General features: G+C 46.7%; 1 protein-coding gene across 1 annotated transcript in view; it reads right to left on the bottom strand.

The window, feature by feature from the left end:
• Positions 1–12,610, bottom strand: part of SLCO3A1 (solute carrier organic anion transporter family member 3A1) — a 138,146-nt gene that overhangs the window by 36,891 nt on the left and 88,645 nt on the right. The window lies entirely within an intron of this gene.

Below are 12,610 nucleotides of genomic sequence, written 5' to 3'. Positions count from 1 at the left end.
CACGGGCAAGTCTGTCTTTGCCACCTCCAGCTAAAATCCTGGTAGACAGAATTTTCAGACATTAGGGACAGCAAATCTATGAAACGAGCATTGTCACAGACTGCTGGATAAAGTCCCTTTACAGAAGTAGGAGCACTTTTCCAAATCTGTGAAGCCCTTCTCCCCATCAGACACACACGGAAAATATTTCATGAAGGTGTGTGGATCTTCCAGCCTCTCATAACTGCTTGTTCTTTCTGCAAAACCTGCATGAAATTGCCAGTGTAATGCCAGGAGAAGAGCTATTATGAGTAAATTACTTATTTGTTTCCATACAGTACTTAGAAGCATTTATTTTCACTCCCATTTTGGCCCTGAAACAGGAATGCTACAGGCACAGTGCCAGCTCTCAATTATCCAGGGAAGAAAGGTGGGGGGACACAAGGATAATCCAGAAAAAGAAGCAGCAAAGATAAAACAAAACATTTGCAAATTAGACAATAAGAACATATTTGGTACCTTCACATTTGGGATAACAACAACATTTGGGAAAAACAACAAAAAGTCCCCCAAGGACCCTTGTAAATGGATTTCTGAAGGGAGCAGGGACAGTCTGAGCAGTATGGAGCAGAGCAAGAGCCTGCTTGTTCCCTCTGGGCAAGGCATTGCTGATGGACTCATGTGCCTGGTGAGGGGGGGACCCCAGCAGAGATGTGCCAGCCTGTGCCAGCACCAGTCTTGGTGTCACTGCACTTCAGAAATGGCCCATGAAGGAGCTTACTTGCATTTGGGTGCTTTGCTCACTCTCCTGATCTCTCTGGGGGTGTTGCCTGGCATCTCAGTGCATTTATAATGCACTTCAACACAGCTATCTCAGCCCTCAAGTTCCTTATCTGGAAACTTTTAATTCCCAAGTTCCCTCTCTGTGCATTTCTCAGGAGCTGGAGAAATCATCAGAGCTGCAAAAAAAATTCCCAGACCACCATCCCCAGGCAAGGCAAACCTCACCTGCTGACGATGGCTTAGCCAAGCAGAATAAACTGGTATGGTGAGAAGCAACTTCACCTTCATTTTTAAAATGCAGGGTGCAAACTAATTCCTCCAGGTTGCTGGCACTGGGACTTGGCTGGATTAATAACCAGGGGCAAAGCAGAGGTGCCTCCAGCCAGCTGCTCACATAGGAACCCGGCACATTAATGCCTTCATGGCTCTCACCTACAGCAGCACGAGGGACAAACAAAGGTGGTGGGAGGAAAAGAAGTGCCAGGTTGTATGAGCTGCAGTGAGGAGTCACTGCTGTCAGGGCAGCAGCAGGAGCTGCCAGCCCCAGCCCTGTCTCTGCCAAGCTCAAAGCTGCAGCAATGGCACCACACTGCAGCCCATGCTTAAATCAGTCCCCAGGATCTCTGCCTGTGATGTCCGTGTCACAAGTGGACCAGCCATCTCCTCTCCTGCAGTCACCTTGTCCTGGGGTGCTGGGTTTGTGCTCCATGATCCAGCATTAATTGGGGAATTTGTGTTCCTCGAGCAAGAGAGCTGCTCAGGAAACCTGTGCCTTGCTCCTTTGGGGATCTATAAAGCCTCACGTGGGATTTCCCTGGTTACCTGCAGAAATACTTCATGGGATGTGAAATGAGGGAAGAGACCGGCTGGGAGAGCAGAGAAAAAGGGATTTAATTTCCCAGCACACTCAGCCCCATCTCCCCTCCTTCCCAGCCCTGCTTGGGGCTATACAATTTCCAACAGGATTTTATAAAATATCCATGTCACTTTTTTTTTTGTCACTAGATGGCATCAGTGTTTGTCATTCAGCCCCCAAACGCCACGTGGAGCAGGCTGGGTAACAGCGCTGCTCATCCTTGTTCCCAAAACACGATGGTGGTTCCCGGCGTCCTGCAGCCCCATGGAGGATGGCACTGACACAGGGCACTGTTGTCACCCACGTATCTGCCAAATACACACTCAGTCTGTGCCCCTTCCCGTTTGTGTGAAGAAAATCACAGGTTTTAGGACAAACTGTTCTGTAACTGTTAAGTTTTTAGTCACAGAGTTTAAGGAGACAGCATCTAGCAGAGATTGCTGTGGCTATTCTTGTGACGAATGAGACAGCATTCAAGTATCATTGAAAACTGAACATTAATTACAAATTTCTACGTAATTATGGTCAAGCACATAAAGACATGCTGGGCCCCATATCATTTGGGGAGATGACAAATGGAGCTACTCAGGCAGAAGGACAAGGGCCAGTTCCACCCTTTAGGCAACACCTTTGGACGCACCAGTGTTGGGTCAAGGAGGGCTGGAAGTCTGCCCCGTGATCTCCAAAGCACAGAGTTATCTGACCATGTGTGTACAGGGAAAACCACAGAAATGGTGTTTGTTTCATGGAGCAAAGTGCCAAGACAAAGAACATGGAAAAAGATCATACTTCACTGAAACCAAAAAGGAATTATTTCCCCCTTTTCCCAAAGCAGAAGAGAGCAGGGACCTGTGGCTGGTGATCCAGCAGCAGCAGGGAGATGCTTGCAGACAACTAGCTCAGAAAAAGGCAAACATTGAGAAAGCCATGGCCAGTGTAGGTACAGGCACAGGTGACAGCTGAACACTGCCCCTCCTCACACTACTGCATCTCAAAATCACTATGTAAGAAACAAGCTCTGTCCCCAGTTATTAAAATACCACATTTTACATCCTCGTGGCTGCAGGACGGCACGATTAGCTCTGCAACATCCTCACTAGAGGGCAATGTGGGATAGAGCATCCACTGAAACACCTAACATCCTACAAAAGCTATTAAATTATTATTCACCTCTAGGCTAGCTTAAAAAAACCCTTAATTGTGTTTTATCTTTTTCTGTAGTTTGTCCTAAAATCAAGAAAACAACCAGTTCACCCCATGCCCTTTTTTATCTTTTTTTAAGACTCCAGCAAACTCCTAGGGTTGCAGTAATAGTATTTTACACTTTAATTCACAAATCAAGCAGATTGTGGAAAAACCCAAGGCATGGAATGTCACAATGGATAGTCCAGGGTCTGTACAGAGCAGGAGCATGCTCAAGGATCAATGGAGCATGCTGCTGGGCACAAAAAGTAGGCTATTAAGCAATTGTGGATAGTGCCTGTGGTTGAACATTTATGCAGAATTGAGGACACAAGGGGAAATTAGGCAAGTTAGAATTAGCTTAAGACATCCTTCCTCTTTTGAGAAATCCTGTACAACTGCTACCACCCTGGCTATTAGGAGAACACTTTCCACATCACCCACCTCGTCATGCAACCACAAAGCTGCTGCTTAGTGGAGAAGGAGTTCCTGCAAAAGCCCTCTTCCCAGTGCTGGGGCTGCTGCTACGGATTAAGATGTGCTAAATTTGTGGCTGGCTTTAATACCACTTGCTTCGTTTTTTACCATGTTTCCCTCTGACTTTTAGATCAGTCTGATTTGATGGAGCCAGAGGACACTGATACCCGGAGAGAACACATCAAAGGTCCTATCCTGGCTCCACGAGGCTCTTGGGAAATTCCCACTGATGCCAATAAAACCAGTGATCAAGTATAGGTACTGGAATTTCATGGTATTTTTATTTTTAATCTCAGAGTTGTTTTTAAAATTCTTTCTAAATTATGGCAATTCTTAGAAATACTCCAGAGAAGTGAGTTAAAGAACAAAGCAACTCTCTTGGGACAATTCAAATGTTTTGTTTGGTAACTCTCAAATACTTCCTTCCAGTTTGTGTCCTTTTAGAGCACAATTACATTTCAGTTTGAAAACAGCTAACAATTTTCAGTTTAACTGCTCTACCCCCCTCATCAGTCTCCCTGCCTCCCAAAAAGGCAGGGGAAAAAAAAAAAAGTAGCAAGTAGGGCTGCACTGAGAAATCAGAACTATCTTCCTCCCCCATCTTTTCAAATGGAACAATTTGCTAAATCCTACTTTGTCCTGTCAACTGACATTTTCCAGGGGCTGAGGAAAGGATTGGGACAGAGGGAGTATTAGATCTGACATTTTGTGATGAGATTTTATCACTAGTAAGGTCCAAGAGTGATGATGCAGTTTGCCATCAGAGCAAAGGGAAGGAGCAGCAGCAGGTACCACATCTGTGGAGAGACAGTGGCACAGAGATGCTCAGTGAGTCATGCAAAGTGCACAGGAACCCAACTGCAGACACAGAGTTAAAGGCTGTCAGTATTTCAGTAATAAAGACCTGTCCCTCAGTGTTTCAAGTTGCTTTCCAGTAGCAACAGGATCCTGAAACATGAGCAAACCTGTGTTGTTTGCAGGGTAAAACAGGTGAAGCATCAACTCAATCCCTGTAATGAATTAACTGGGGACAGCAACTCCCAGGCTGGAAATAAGGTGTCGAGGGAGACACTGCAAGGCTTGCCAGTCTCACCGAGGTGCAGCCAGAGGCATCTCAGGTACAGTTCACTGAGGAATGAGAGCAGGTTCAGCACAGACACGGGCTCAGGAAAAAACACACGTGGGCAGCTAAACAACACCAAGTCATTTCGCTTCAAAGCCTCAGCCCTACCAGAGGCTGAGGACATGAGGAAATTTATTTTGGAGAGCTGCCAACATACTCCAGGCAAAGGTGAGCTGGGTAGGTGAGACAGGAGAAGGAAAGGGAGCATCTCCCACAGCGGGGCTGGCTATCAGAGCAGGAACCATCAGCAGTGACTCACACAGTGCTTCCCAACCATGGGCAAACCCCTGGTGCAGCAGAGAATCCTGTTTTATTTTAGCTATGGAGTTGTCACTGGTATCTGCTGGGTCCCCTGGAGCCAGGTTGCTCCTGCCTTGGCATTTCCATGAAATTGGAGAGTGTAGGAGATTATTCACTGTGCTCCAAAGGATCAGCACGCCTTCAGCAAAGCACATGGTCAGAGAAATACCTCCTCCGCCTTGCACCATCCCAGGGGACAGCTTTGGTGGGCAAAAAGCCGATCAGTTTGGAAGATGTGGGAAACTTTTGCAAAACAGTTTGTTCTTGCATCGAGTAACTACATCCCTGTAGAGGAAGGGATCAGGGAGCTAAATGAGATCTCTGTCAGTAACTGGGTGTTAAAGTGACCATCACAAAACACAGGTTCTGGGGTGTGTGGGGGAGGGCACAGCACATACCCCACCTGCCATGGCCATGGGAGTGCTGCTGTGGTCATGGGACAGCATCCGGCCAGGAATGTCACCCCCAGGCTCCTGCCTGTGCAGGACCAAGCTCTTTCTAAAAGCACAAAGGGAACTGGCTTTGCAAAGCACGAGATAATCTCAAAACCCTGCTTGTCCCACATTTCCCGCTGCGTGGAAGACCAGGCAGGCCAATGGACAGGGATTACTGGAATATGGTAATTCATGTGCTCTGTGACCTGCCCTTAAAGAGACACCAGCCCAACACAGCCTGTGGGAACCAAAGGCATCCTGGTACAGACTGGGGATGCTGCATCCTCCTGCACACCAGGTAGCGGCTCTCAAGGGCTTGGGATAAAGGTTCCACACTCACACTTGGTGGGCAAAGCTTCAGTGGGTTTTCTCTGACTTCTATCAGTTGCTGTAACCTCAAAAACGCACAGTAAGGGTAGAGGGAGGCTGCTTGCTACACAGATGGCTTCTTTCCACAGCAAAACCTGCTGGAGTCATCCAGCACTGCCCAGCCTCCCTGGCAGACAGCGTGCCCATGAGCTGCCCATGCCCACAGGAGTGCAGGGATGCCTACATTCCTTCTCAGCCCTTGGTCTCTCATTCCCAGCTTTGCTCATTTACCATGGAAAGACATAATTTTTCCTGCCACTCAGCTCCCTGTCTACACAACCAGCTGCCCATCACCACCTCCTGTTCCCTTATGGCTCCTGCTTACTTGCACCGGCTGTAGGAAAGGTGAAGAGGTGGTGTTGGACCAGTGGCGTGTTTTGATTTGTTCTGCTTCCTCAGTGCAACCACTGAAGCGAAGGAAATGTTCAAACAGTCTGGACAGACATTTCCGAGTGCCTGCAGCTCTTGATTAATGAGGAATAACGTTGGGATAATTCACTTTAACGTTTAGCTTTTGTCCTGATGGGGATCAAGGCGGTTCCAGCCCTGTATTGGCATGAGGTGGGGAGGAGTGAAGAGGCTGGGGGTTCATCCCATCTGTACAGTAGCACACATATTATTTATTAGTTTTGCCTTCAGGAGCTCAACACCAGCAGATCCCTCAGACACCTATTTAGGGTTGCTCAAGTGACGCCAAAGACAGGGACGGATGTCCTGCCACTCCCAAGGCATGAGAGGCTGGAATCCCTGCTCAGCCATCCCCTTCCCACGGACCATTCACTGCATCTCATTACTTTTCCACCTTTTAACAAAAGCTAGTCGCTCCTTGGGACGTGCTGCAAGATGCACAAATACTATGCATGCTTTAGTAATCAGGAACACAAAATGTATTAGAATAAACTGCGTTTTAGTTCTGAGCTCTTCTCATTGATTCCACCGTTACAGCTCACTGCCTGCATCTGAGTGTGCAACACAACACCTGGAGAAAGGTCCGACAGCACTGTCCCAAGACATCCTATTTCTCACTGACAGACTTGCAGCTGCTTTTGGGCCAGTGGAGCAGCTCCAGAAAGCCTGCAAAGCAAAAGTTTTGGATTGAATCTGACTCCTCCCATTTCCATGTGACCATTTGTGATGCGAGAGCCATGGTTTAGTTCTTTCAGCCAGTGAAAAAAATTATTACAGAGTTTGAAACCAGGCAGCCTTGGACATCTCCCATCCTCCCCTCTTCGCTGATCAAACATTTCCATCAATATAACAAATCTGTTTCAGCAGCCTCTAGAATCTGCTCTTGCTTCATGAAGATGTGGGGGTTTAATGCAAGCCACCACTGCATGGAAGTGCTGCAGACTTCCTTATTTACCTCCAAGTTTAATAAGACTTAGTAACTGTAGCTAAGCTGGTTGGGGAGTTTCATTTACTTATCAAGATGCAATAAAAACATGCACCCATGCTACAGACATAACAAACTTCTAATATGATTCTTCCAGGGCTGCAGAGAGAGCCCATGGAAGTGGCCTTCCTCCTGCCCCCTGGAAAAGACTATTTCACTAGTTCAGCACAGTTTTTGTTCTAGCCTGTATTTAACATTCAGATGTTAATCCCTGAAGAGGTTGCTTGCACTTGAAAGTACATTACATGGCAGTCTCTCCCCGGACTATCAGGGTCCTTTTAAATATTGATATCCATCAGAATTCAGGATTTCTCTAAGGAAATGTCTGTTGACTTTGAGGTGAAATCTGTTTTCTATAAGCAGGTACTTTGCCTGGTGAACCACCGTGCATTTTCAATTATTACCAAGCCTTAGGTTTGTTTTATCAGCAAATCCCTGTCCCCAGCACTATCAAGGCTACATGTGAAAGGATCAGTGTTATACCAACAACTGACTGTCCCAGGGGATCCTGATGCACACATGGAATGTTTGCAGAGTGGCACAGAAGGGGATTGGACTTTTGCATTTAGGAGCACAAGCTCAGCATCCAGCCCCAGATTTTCCATAATGACTAGGTGCACTTGTGGCAGCTCAAAAGCACACTGATTAGCTAGTTTGTGCCCTCATTCTGATGAGCACAGAAATAAGGAAAACCCAAGCAAAACAAAACCAACACCCTCCCCCCCACAAAAAAGAAAAAACTCTCACAAAACAAAATACAACCCCAAATCAACCAAAAACCCAACCCAGAGCCCTAAGTCTATTGGCTTTTAGGTCCCTCCTTTATCCAGCTGCTGAAACAGGATCACCAAAAAGATGGCATAGAAACAAATCACGTGATGAAAAAAGCTCCACAACCCTCAAAACTGCGTTTGCAAGAAAACAAAAATTAAAGCAGCCAATTTGTGAGTTCTGCAAGGTAAACCATGGGGATGTGCTCCCTACAGAAATCTTGGGATTAATTTGGTTGCACCAGTTAACACTGGGAACAAACTGTCCCCACTCCAGTTTTCCTCCCCAGCATCCCAGTCCCCTCCTAGGCAGCGGAGGGACCTCTTGCTGCATTTCTCTCCTCACTGATGGGAAGCTGGAGAAGAAATTTGCTTATGCTAATCAATCCCTGGCACCAGTCACACGAGAGCTAATCCACTGGCAGTCTCCATCAGTCTCTGCATATTTAACCAAAGCAGCGGACACTCACAGAGGATTATGAACGCAGTGGCATTGTTGTAGCAGTGTTTTCCTACTTAAGCTGCAATCACTCTGATGCTCTGTCTCTTAATATTTATACACACTCTACACACAAACAGTGTGCAGAATCACATCAGTGCATGCATGCATCCTGGTCAGACAGTGCCTACGAAAACACACGCACCACACGGTGATTTAATACATCTCCCTGCACTCAGTGCTGTCTCCGCCCTCTTCCAAAATGCTCACCTTCATGCTTGTTATTTCTATAAACCAGCATCCCTTAAGATAGGCATATTGCTTAATCCTCACAAAAGATTTGTCTCCTTCTGCAAAGGTTTTACAGGTAGTTTGGACATACATGGCAAGAAATTAGAGACTCAGGCTGGGTTAGGAGAAGTCTTGAAAAAGAAGCTTAAGAGTCAATTTTTCTGCCACTTTCTGCAAAAAGGAAACAATGAAACAAACAAAGTATGAACCCATGTCCTGTCCAGTCAGGGGTGTCCTGAAAAGCTGGCGCTGAGCGATCTCTGAAAAATAAGGACGAGGCACTTGTTCCACCTACCCTGCTGGCTCACATTCCTGTCCCTGAAACTTGCTTGTTATCACATCAGAAGAAGTCAGCTCAGTTTAAGAAGTGGGTACAAGCACGTTCCTAACTATAGCGTGCAAATCCAGGGCAGGCTATTTACACCCTGACGCACGAGCCCACGAGCCACGGATTCCACACCTTCAACATACGGTGCAAACACACCAGCCGTAGCCATGGGCTTGAACCAGCAATTTCCACCTTGCAAGCAATTTTCCCCTTGTGCTAATTACCTTGGGAGGCAGCCACCAAAGAGACTTTGGAAGAAAAGAAGCCACATGCTCCAGCGCCAAGTACGGGTTTTTGAAAGGCTGAAGTCACACGCCTTGGAGCTGTGCTCGTCTCCTCCCAGCAGTTAAACACAAACACCTGTTCCACCAAATCCACGACGCCTCTGTAGCTACAGACGGGCAGATTTCCTTGTGCTATTTCCCAGGAATTGTGCCAACTGTAGGTTTGTATGGAAATATACTTTTAGGGCACTTTCCTCTCTCTCTACAGGACTGCAACTCTGCTCTGAGTTTGTTGACTGATGTCCCCTTTAATACTGGGTGGTTTTGATCCTACAGAGGAGTGTACGGATACATTAAAGACCTGCACAAAATTGTTCCCAGCCTTCTCTCCCCTGCTCAGATGAGCTGTCCACCCCACCTGTGAGCACAACCTGAGTTTGCTCAACAGACATGAGCCCCTTTTGAGGCTCTTGCACATTTTGACCTCTATCACCTGAATTCTGCACAAGTCAGCACCTCCTTATACTCTAAAATACACTAGGGGGAAAAAAACCCCGACAGCTCATACATCTGAGAGTACAATGAGCTATTCACACATACGATTCTCAGAGCCTGTAAAATGTGAATTTTGGCACTTGGAGGTTGGTGTAACACCACCTTCCCTTTTTATTTATTTATTTTCAGCTGTGTACTGAATTCAGAACAGACAACACGTTCTTTTGAGGAAAGAGCTGCCAGAACTGCCTCCCTCTCTCTCTAACCTCTGCCTTGGGGGTATCCCTTCCCACCCCACATACCTTAAATGAGAACACGTTCCATTTCTAACTGAGCTTTTATGTCAATACAGACAGCTTGCTTCTTTTCTTAGCAACGATGAGTGAGGAAGAAAAGTTCAGCTCTGTTTCCTCCCTGCTGGACTTCCTACATGTCTGTCTCACCACTGGAAGAACTCTTCCCTGCAGAATTCCCCACTGCTCCTTCCCACCTCTCACCTGACTGCAGCAGAGGGCCACTGCTGCATTTCCAGTCTTTTTCATGTCTGTAAAAGCATTTGCCATTTCTTTCTTGTGCTGACAGCACCTGGGATTTCAAGACCTTTCTTTCCTCTTAGCATCATCATCCAGAGAAGGGATTTTCCAGGGTTAGAGGACACAGACTCATCAGGTATGGTGCTGGATACCCCAACAGCCCACAGCTCCCCAAATCCCACTCTCCTCCCAGTTGATCAAGCTGTTACACACACATCCATGAGTAATTCTCCATCCCAAACACAGCACCTGCCACAGAGTGTGACGCTCTGAACAATGGGTGAAAAGTTCATATTCCTGCTGTTCAGGCATTTCCATGCCAAGCAAACCCTCCCACTGGCCCACATCACCCCTGCTCCAGTGCTTCTGGCTCAGCTGATGGCTCCCTGGGAACATAAGCAATTCTAATTTATTCTTCTCCTTTTGTTTCATGTTTTTTCCAAAGGTCTTGAAGGAAAAACCCAGAACAATTAATGAGCAACGCAATATATGGTTTGTTCATCTGTGAAGGAAAGCAGGAAGAAAAGAGTGTCCAAAAAGCAACAGTTCCCTAAGAACTGCCTGGGCAGCTCCTGCCCTCCCAAAAGCCATCAGCAAAGCTTTCACTTTTAGCAAGAGCAGTTCTCACACATTTTCAGATGTCTCTTCAAACCTCCCTTTGCTTGGCTGCTGTGCAGGTACAGACTATGCTGCACGGTGGAGGATGACTCGCAGGCAACTGGCACTGGGTAAGCCCATCCCAAATTTCTGAGGCAAGGAGAGGCCTGGGAATCACCAATGATGTCAGGCAAGCTGCTGGGAAGCCAGTACTGATAACAGTTATCTGTAGGCACCATTTAGGAAAGCGCCGCGCTTTCCTCTGCACAATAGATTTAATCTACTCTGGTAATGGCTGAGCTCTCAGGAAGGAAAGGAAATTAAAAACAAAACTTGTGTTGTTCTGCTTCCTCATATTGCAAACGCCATCAGAAAAAAGCATTTGCTCTTGACAATAGTCATTCTTTGCCCTGATCCAAATCTCACTGAAGTTTAGGGGAACTCTTACACTGATCGTAACTGGCTTTGGATCAAATCCACCATTTGCTTCTTAGAGCAGATAAATATTTGTTCTTACAGACGTTTAGTGTGCTGGCCTGGGACCTGCCAGACTTGGCTTGACGCAGGTGTCTCACACCTCCTTCTCACCCACCTCCTCCCTTTGAGGTCCCTCACTGCAGAGGCTGCTCAGCCCTTGGCCATACAGCTCCACCTGCTTCCTTTGGACAGTGGCAGGACTAGGCCAAGGTGTCTCCAAAGCATCCACGGGGATCCCTGTGGGAAATGTAGGGTTGGGGCTTTAGCTGTGCTTTGCTTCTTGGCAAGGCTACTTCTCAACAAGGTCTATGTAAACTTCTCACCAAAGGAAATTTGGGAAGTCTAAATACATATTATTTATGGGTGGGACAGCACTACGCTCCCACTAAACCTTCCAGGGAAGGCAAGGGGGGGGGATCCAGTCTGACAACCCCCTCCAAACATCCCCCCCCACCAATTACCCCATGTGGGGAAGTCTGAGGGATGCCAGATGCCAGTCTGTTCTGGGGGATGGGGAGACTGGCTCGATGCAGGATAATCCCCCAGTCTGACTTCCAATGTAATTGTTTAGCAGTCGCTTGCGCTATCAGCACAAACCCTGCAGACTGCATCCAGAGGAGTGTGTTCCTGAGAGAGTGTTATTCAGCATTTCATCCCTAGTGCTCAGCCCTCCTTCCACTTGCCAAAACTACAGGCCACATGGGTTTTCCTGAGGTTTCTTACAAAGTCAGAAGCCATGGGGAGCTGCCAGCCTCTTCAGGGCTATTTTCGTAAGAGTATTTCCTTTTGTGCCAAGGAGGACCCTGTCCCTGAAGTCTTTTTCTGCCCAGGGGAGAGAACAGCTGCTGCTATCATTATGGGCTTGTCTCCCTTAATTAAGCATCCACAGTCACAGCTGAAAGATGAAACAAAGCCCTTTTCCAGCCCTTCAGGAAAGGGGCTGGATGGAGGCTCTGGGAGAGGACAGCAATTCTCCCACAGTAGACCTGGAATTGCCTTTTAAGTTGAGAAGTGAATTAAGAGCAGCTGAATATCCCATCTAAAATCAATCACATCAGAATGGTCCAGTTAAGGGTGTTTAGTGGGAGGTCACCCTTGCCTTGGGGAAGCAACCCTAGTTGGCTAGGTAGGATGAACATAGGAAGGTCCATGATGGCCTCTAATTACTGAAACAGATTTTTCAAAATTGTTTCTATTACTCCTCCTCACTGACCTTTCATGAGTTGGTGTGACTCTGCAAGGTCACTCTTCTGGGAGTAATGGCTTTAAGGATAAATACTCAATTTCTACTTTGTTCAGAGATGTCCATCTCTGAATTTGCTACTTTTTGATAGGCTTTTATGTTTTCAAGATGGTGAAGGCGTGGATTTGTTCTGCCTTTTTTTTTCTTTTATTTGCTGGCTTGGTTTAAAAAAAAAATAATTAATTTTTAAATTAATACGAGCATCTTCATTCCAAAATCTTTGGCTTCAAGTAGCTTCTCTTTGTAAGCATCCCTTCATCCTGGTTAGATGAAAAATGGAGCTGCAACCAACCAAATAACTGGCATATCTCTGAGTA

Source organism: Corvus moneduloides, chromosome 13 (assembly GCF_009650955.1).
Source record: "Corvus moneduloides isolate bCorMon1 chromosome 13, bCorMon1.pri, whole genome shotgun sequence".
Classification (NCBI taxonomy): domain Eukaryota; kingdom Metazoa; phylum Chordata; class Aves; order Passeriformes; family Corvidae; genus Corvus; species Corvus moneduloides.
This window is presented reverse-complemented; position numbering and strand designations above follow the sequence as displayed.